At 42.7% G+C, this 8398-nt stretch overlaps 1 long non-coding RNA gene across 1 annotated transcript; it reads left to right on the top strand.

Annotated features, from left to right (window-relative positions):
• The first annotated feature begins 1272 nt into the window (after positions 1–1272).
• LOC137104344 (uncharacterized) lies at positions 1273–4490 on the top strand. The gene is made up of 2 exons (XR_010911680.1): positions 1273–1403; positions 2106–4490. It is a non-coding gene; the product is annotated as an uncharacterized lncRNA (long non-coding RNA).
• The last annotated feature ends 3908 nt before the right edge of the window (positions 4491–8398 follow it).

The following is an 8398-nucleotide window of genomic DNA, read 5'->3' on the forward strand; positions in this document are numbered from 1 at the left end:
CAGAAAGATGTCGTTTATAAATGTCTCCTCTTTGTTGCTGAGTTCACAGGTGTATCTTCCCTCCTGTTTTGAAGATACGTGCTGTAACGTGAGGCTCCCTGACTCTGACACACTCCTCACATGTGGCCTCCACTCCTCTGACACTGTGTGGTTGGTGCTGGTCCTGTTCAGGATGATCTGACTGTGGTTGAATCTCCAGATGAGGGGGAAGTCTGTCGGGGACGTGTTTGAGGCGAAGCAGGGGACCGAGATTTCGCTGCTGGAACCATTTACAGAGGCTGAAACAATGAGACACAAAAATGAAGCGAGTATAAGGGCGTCAGTGGCTCAGTTGGTACAGTGGCCGCCCACCTAACATTGGGTCGGAGGTTCGCGCCTGGCTCTCCCTGAGCTTACGGGAGAGGCCGAAAGGACAAAATAAAAAAACAATCAACTACATCAATTATAAACATTGTTTACCATAAACTGAGCCAAAGTTAGGTCAGTGTAACACAGAGGCAAAGGACAGTCAAAGAAAGAAATTAACAACATCCTTTTTTTCCTTTGTGACTCTACACACTGCAACGCTGCAGTTCTGTGAAGGTGATGTCCAGCGATTTTTCTTTGTCTCTGCTTTTTATTTCATGTCTGTCTTAAGACACAACATTAGATTATTCTAATTATTAGATTATTAATCTTAGATTATAATTAAGTTCCACAGTGATTTAAAGTCACTTACCAGGTTTTAACAGAGTCGCTCTCCTGGTGTTTCTGCGAGTGCTGATGCTGCAGCTGTGGTCCACATCAGGAACATGGTCTGAAAGTATCAGAGAGCTGCTGATGTTGTAGAGCTGCTGCTCTGTCTGCTGGACTCTGGTTGTGTTGTTGAAGGTGGATGGAGGGTTGGTGGACCAGGTGATCTCAGGTTCAGGGTAGATCCCCTCTGAGCTGCAGGTGATCCTGTTTCCCACCTGCTCAATGTGGATTTTACTGACTGGAGCTGGAAGAAAAAGACCTTAAACTACATTTATTTCACTGTGTATTTGCTACTTTATATTTATGCACTGAACTGTTTCTTCCAACACTGTTTCTCATACCGTCCACTTTTAGCTTCATAATGGACTCCGTGCTTCCTCTGTTGGTGCTGACATAGCACTTATATTTGCCCTGGTCCTGAACCTCGATCCGTGTCAGCTGTAATGAGGCATTTCCTCTGGAGAGCTGCTCCTTGAACAGTGATGTCCTTCCTCTGAAATACTGGTCCTGATGTACAAACTGGTCTTGGTTGTAGTAGTAGGAGTGAACGGGAAGGTTTGCTGCTGTCTGAATCCAGTGGATGACCACATCTGTGCCGCTCTGGAAGCTGCACGGTAAAATGCAGCTTTCCATGAAAACACAGGAGACGTCAGCTTCTGTAACAACAGGTACGAAAAACACATCATTGTTAAAGAACAGAAATCAAATTGTTTGTACAGTAAGTATGTTCAGGTCAGGTTGTTAAAAAAAAAATCCCCGTTTTCAACATCCTTGATGTCAGTTTTCAGCAACTCTACGTTGTTTTTCATACACTCAGACTGATGTGGTTTACTTGTCTATCACATCCTCTTGTTTCCTGTGAGATAAGATCAGATCAGATAAACCTTACGAGAAATGAGAATAATTAGGTAGAATACGGTAGAATTAGCACAATAGCTACATTTCATGACTGATTCATTTTTAACCAATGTTTAAGGATTTAAACATTGTTCCTGATGTGAGCTGGCAGTGTATTCCATGAAAATCCTTTAATGGTGGGGGGGCAAGTTAAAAACCAAAGCAGACATCTAAAAACCTTTGAGGAGGCAGCTTTTAGTGTTTATGCCCCGAGCTGCTGGAACAGCCTAAAAATCTCAGAACAAAAAGTGTGAATGTTCATAAAAGCAAACTTCAAACCCACCTTTTTAGCCTGACTTCAGTTTGAATATTGTATATTCATTTATTGCATGTATTTACATTTATATACTGTATACACGTGTGTGTGTATATATATTTTCTAAGTCTAAATGTTTTTGTATAAAATAGGCCCCTTTCACAGACAAAACTCTGACAGGAAAAACTGAAAACTGTTCACTTACCTCCTCCTGCAGGAGTCCACAGCCACAGGACGGACACAACCAGCGAATATCTGAACCCAGCCATTGTGTTAATCCACTGATCCTAAAAGCCCATGTGTTTATTGTCAAGTGGAGCCCCGGGGGTCTTGAAATGCACCTGTCCAAGCTCGAAAGAATAAACGTACGCAGCTGAAGTGGTTTTCATATTCGTTAGTCTGATAAGGTAAATGGAAATGATCCAAAGTGTCAGCTCCAGCAGAAAAGTGATGAGTCTGGTGGTTGTGATTGTTTAACCTTCCTGTAGGGAAATATCCATATTCTCATGATTGTCCGTAAAAAGAAGCAGGTTGTTGTTAGATCAACTGCAGCTTCAACTTTGACGAGATTATCTGGACATAAATTGGTGTCCAACTTTCCTTTTGACCCTGGACGTAACTTCCTCCCATTGTGCTGGGTAAACCCAATCTTTCCTTTGCTTCCAGCGTAACCGCTCCTCCCCCCCTCTTCCCCCCCTCCTTTTACTGACCGGAGATGGAAAATAAAAGTTTCTTTTGATTTGCAGTGTTTATATGCAGCTCAAATACTAAATAATGTCTGTTGTAGACAGACTGAGAACCACATTCTATTCATCCACAGAAGTGAATGAAAAACACAAGCAGTGATTTAATGTGCCACTGTGTCCACTTTGAGGTTGATAAATGTTTCCTTACTTCCTCTGATGCTGCTGGCGTAGCACTTGTATCTGCCCTGAACCTGGACCCCTGTCAGCAGCAGTGAAGCGTTTCCTCTGGAGATCTGCTCCTTGAACAGTCAGGACGTCAGGTCCTGATGTACAAACTGGTCTTGGTTGTAGCAGTAGGAGTGGACATGAAGGTCTCCTGCTGTCTGAAGCCAGTGGATGATCAGATCTGTGTCGCTCTGCAGCTTTCCATGAAAACACAGGAGACATCAGCTTCTGTAACAACAGGTACAAGAAGAACATGTTCGTTAAAAACATTCAAATGATCTGAGGTTTTGTTTAAGATCACGTCTCTTTCATAACGAATAGGAAGTCTTTTTTTATATATTTTTTTGCGGTACCAGTTGATTGTTTAAGCACCGAGCAGCACATTGAAGCTCTTGTCTCTGACCCAGTTCCCTCATGTCTTTAATCCAGATGTCCACCAGGTGTCAGCATTGTTCTTCCCTATTTCCTTATTTAGTTAATGTGACAATGTGACGTCTGTCACTAAATTCCTAGATAAATTAAAACTTGTTGTTGTTGTGTTTGTTTGTATCTTCTGCTGCTGCAGGAAGTAAAGTACATGTATTTTTATTCTGTGCACTGAGCATCTTTTAAGGTTTAATTTAAAATAATCTGATCTTTGTCAGGTTGTGGTTGCAGGCTGTGAACTCTTCTCCTCCTACACATTTATTACTTTTATTCCTAGTTTTATTATTTTCAGAGGTTGGACATTAAACGTAAAGACACTGAATGTACTTTTCCAAACCATATCAATTAGTGAATTTATCTAACTGTTTTTATCCACCAACAATAAATGTCCAGCTCATTCTCCCTTTGCGTGACTTCCTGAGGCTCATGCCAATAAAAATTCTCCAAACTAAACTGTTACCAGCAGGAGACGGTGATACTACAGGATTTCACAGTGATGTTATTTCTAACTCAGTGTTGTAGTTTAACAATTAAGATACCATTTAAGTGTAAGATGATGTTGGTGAAGCTAAACAACGTTAAAAAAGTGAGGGTGTTGAATAATTAAACTAATAATTCCCGGATGGAGGCAGCGCAGCTTAATCTATATTTTCAGGAAGAATCATGGATTTTTTTGAGCCAAAAGTTCCGTGTGAAACGATTTGAAGGTAACTGGCTGGAAAGTCTCCATGTAAACCCACCTGCTCCTGCAAGACTCCACATCCACATCCTGGACCCAGGATCCATAACACAGTTGTGGTGAATCCTCTGTACGGTAACAACAGTCGTGTGTCCAACACTGTCCAGTCGAGCTTGGATGGTCTTTGATGGTGAAGTGAGGAAGAAAGAAACCAGCACAGCTGATGAGTTTTTATGTCCACCGGCGTTAAATGAGCTCTACAGACATGATCCGAGTGGTTCCTGGCATGATGACTGAGAGCTGAGACCTGAAAACCAGGTCCTGACGGTCCCGATTTAAAGGGACCTGATCCAGAAGAGACAAGGGGGGCCATTGTCTCACGGTCCCATGATGTCATAAAAACATTCACATTAATCAAACGTACTTTCAACATACATAAAGAAAATTAATTATTAGGAATCTAATTATTCACATTTAGAAAATGCTAATAATTAATTGTTTAAGCGTCAGGACACAAGGCAGAGCAGGAACAACAAGCTGCACCTCATGATTCTGCGACAAAAACTACTGACAGAGGTTACAGATGTCAATCAGAAAAAAAAATAAAGCACAACCTGCGGATGATGGATAATTTGATTCATTTTTAAAATTCAGAGGATAATGAGCCCAGAGAGTTTAGAGTAACAGCCTCACAACCCTGTGTTTTGTCGTCATTTTATTTCCACTTGTTGCAAATAAATTGATTTGTAAAGTAGCTAAAACTGTACTGTAATAAATATGGTGAAATAACAATGTTTCCTTCTAAGATGTAGAAGAGTGAACGTACAGTACAAGGCCAACAATGCTTAAGTAAAGTAGCAATGAAACTGTGAAGAATACTGTACAGCACCATGTAGTAACAAAGGTAAAGAGGTAAAAGTATTACACACGCGCACGTTCACGCACATTCACTGCCCATCTGGACCCAAACGTAGGAAGTAATGGAAGTTACAGTACAAGGAAATGGCAGCAAAGTTCTCCATACAACGTTGTAATGACACTTAACAAAGTGTTTGAATTAGTTATAGTGCAACATGAGTTCAGGCTGGTGCAGTGCAGAAGACGCAGTCAGAGTCTCGCAGCCAAAGTGTCTCCAGCCTGAGAAGGAGGTGTTCACCATCTGAACTGAAGCTCTTCTCCTCTGGGCTTCCCCTGTCTGAAGAACTCAGCTGCAGAGATTTGTGTTTCTTGTCCATACGAGATATCTCCATCCCTGCAGTCACTGAATTCAGGTCCAGCTTAAGACTGACTGCTGTGACCGGGGTCTGTGTTTGACGGAGGGTGAGCGAGGTCTTCATGCTTCTCCTGTGTCGTTGCTTCATTTCTCGCCTGTTTACGGTCGAGTCCGCTGAAAAACAAACCACGTGAAGGTAAAGCTGTACAACATCACTCTACTTCAGTACAAATAATGTCATGGGAGCAAACTTAAACCATCAGACCAAGGCAGCTGTTACTGCAGCAGCACTGACCTACTGTGGCTACGCGTTTCAGAATCACCACAAAAACGTCAGAAGGCAGCATCCAACGTACTAACAGACAAGAAAGGCAAAACTCTACACAGCCTGATGTGACAGCAACTTCACATTTCATATCCATGGTTCAGACAGTCTTTAATAACTGGACGGTTACTTACGTTTTCTCTGTGTTTGAATCCGAGCCGTCGTTTTCCTTTTGACCTGACAAAGACGGACCCATCAGCACCAACCACATGCTGCATGAAACTCCAAATGAATGAAACATGGTTTTACCTGGTTTCTTTTTGCAGTACAGCACCAGGCAGATTACTGCTGCTGCTTTGACCAAAATGGCTGTGACCGCTCCACCTACAATACCTGTAACCCTGGATGGATTCTCTGAAATAGGACAAAAGTGAGTTACAGTGGCGAACTGTCCCTTTATTCCCATGATGGTGTTTCTTGATTTATTTTAGCAGCTCATACAGGACATATTAATAACATATAATAACTGTTCTTGCTCATACAGACAAAAAGTAAGTCTTTCCTACTTTTCACACAATTTCCACATGGGGTCAATAAAGTTGGTTGAATCTTGAAACCTGAAGTAACGTATTCTGCTGTACCTTCCTCTATCTTCACACAGGAGTTGGTTATAATCGTCTCCTCTTTGCTGCTGAGTTCACAGGTGTATGTTCCCTCCTGATGTGACGATAAACCCTGTAGGATGAGGCTTCCAGACTCCGACAAAGTCTTCACATGTAGCCTCCACTCGTCTGTCACTGTATAAGGGACATCAGACCTGGTCTGGGTCAGGATGAGCTGGCTGTGGTTAAATGTCCAGATGAGGCTGAAGTCTTGAGAAGTTTGAGGGACTGTCTGAGTCAGTGCACTTGATGGATTTTTCACTGCTGGAACCGTTGACAGATACTGAAATGAATTAACACAAACTTTTTTTCAGTCCTATTTAAAATAGATGCCAACAAAACTTTATGTCCAGACTCAGTGAACATGTTCGGAGAATTATTTTGCCTCCAGCTCCACTTGATCCATAAAAAAAAGTCACGATGTTTACTAACTGAAAAGGGTCTGTGGCATGTTGGAGGTGTCCAGTGATTTGATTCGACTCTTTGTGTATCAGAATAAGTCATTTTAAGGACGATAGCTGCGATGTGAGTAGTGTTTTAATAGCAGCTGGTTCAGGCAGCCTCACTCACCACGTTAGTTAAATACATGTTCAGGTTCTCATTAACAGGAGCTTTAAACAAAGTGTTTATCAACCAGATTCATAGGTTCAGGTTCCAGAATCTATGTAAAACTCACAAATGTGCCACAGAGTGGCTGTCCGGCTGTTTCTGCGAGTGCTGATGCTGCAGCTGTGGTCCACATCAGTAACATTATCTGAAAGTATCAGAGAGCTGCTGATGTTGTAGAGCTGCTGCTCTGTCTGCTGGACTATGGTTGTTCTCTTGAAGGTGGATGGAGGGTTGGTGGACCAGGTGATCTCAGGTTCAGGGTAGATCCCCTCTGAGCTGCAGGTGATCCTGTTTCCCTCCTGCTCAATGTGGATTTTACTGACTGGAGCTGGAAGATAAAGATTTGCATTTGTCAGTGAATTATGGAGCTGAAATCTACTCCAGCCAATCTTTTTAAAACAGTCCATGAGCTACAGTCTTTACTACACTCATACAGATCAACAACACAAATCGATGGCTTCCTTTAACACTGTGTGTTTCATACCGTCCAGCTTCAGCTTGATAAAGGAATCCTTGTTTTCCCAGATTTTGGTCAAGGTGTAGCACTTGTATCTCCCCTGGTCCTGAACCCGGACCCTTGTCAGCTGCAGTGAGGCGTTTCCTCTGGAGATCTGCTCCTTGAACAGCGAAGTTCTGTTTCTGAAGTTCTGGTCCTGGTGTACGAGCTGGTCTTGGTTGTGGTAGTAGGAGTGGACATTAAGGTCTCAAATGAGAGCTGCTCATGTTTGGTAACATTTATTCTCACAGCTTATTTCAACCCAAACAAACTGGGAAGCTGTTTTCCTGACCCTTAAAAATTGAGGTGTCTGCAACTCACATTTTGCATTAATGCGTCACAATTCAGTCTGTGTATGCACTTCATTCTTTTGTATTCTCCCACCGGTTTTGGTACCAGCGGCAGCTTCGTGGATGCGAGATTCATTTCATTAGCAGTCTGCACGCGGCGGTTGGGGGGAAGTCGGCTCTGACTGACAACTAAGTGTCAAATAATCCTTGTTGTGTAAGAAGGGGGCAGGACACTTGTGGATTTGAATGGATATACATAGAAGCTGGTTTGCAAAGTGACCACTGAAATGTCACTAATCAGGTTGGATTATACGTAGGATTCATGAACCCTCTGGTGAGCTACCGGTTAGAGACCCCTGGTGGTGACCCTGAATTCACGGGATGAGCCACCGAGAAAATATAGGCAGTTTGTGCAAGTACGTTCACAGAATTAGAAACTGCAAACAAACTAGATATGTTATAATAAAATATAATGAATCCAAAGGGATCAAAGATCAAGAAAACTGAGAAAATGTAATGTGTTTCTCTTGGACTTTCCTATATGCTGCTTCTTGGCAGCTGCAACTGGTCCTTCCACATTCTGAAGAAGCCCTGTGGCCTTTGTGTACGGAGAGCAGCCAGAAACACCAACTTTTTCCCAAAGGGGAACTGGAAGAAATGCTGAGATACACAAACTCTCACAAAGACCGGAGGGAAGAATCCGAGTGCTCAGGTGTGAGAAGAAGAGTAGGACAGAGGAAGAATGAGTGTCTGCAGCCTTCAGGGAAACCTGGGGAGGGTCTGTCATGGTTCTGGGCTGCAGTCCTGTCAGTTGTGCAGTTGCTAAGAGTCCTAATCAATGGGATTTATGCCATTCTTTCTGGAAAGGGTCTGACTGGGAACCTCTTAGTCAGCATGACGATGATCCCAAACACAGTGGTACTGTAACCCTCAGTTAGTCATAGTGGCCTCCACAAAAT

The sequence above is a fragment of the Channa argus genome, chromosome 19 (genome assembly GCF_033026475.1).
Source record: "Channa argus isolate prfri chromosome 19, Channa argus male v1.0, whole genome shotgun sequence".
NCBI lineage: Eukaryota > Metazoa > Chordata > Actinopteri > Anabantiformes > Channidae > Channa > Channa argus.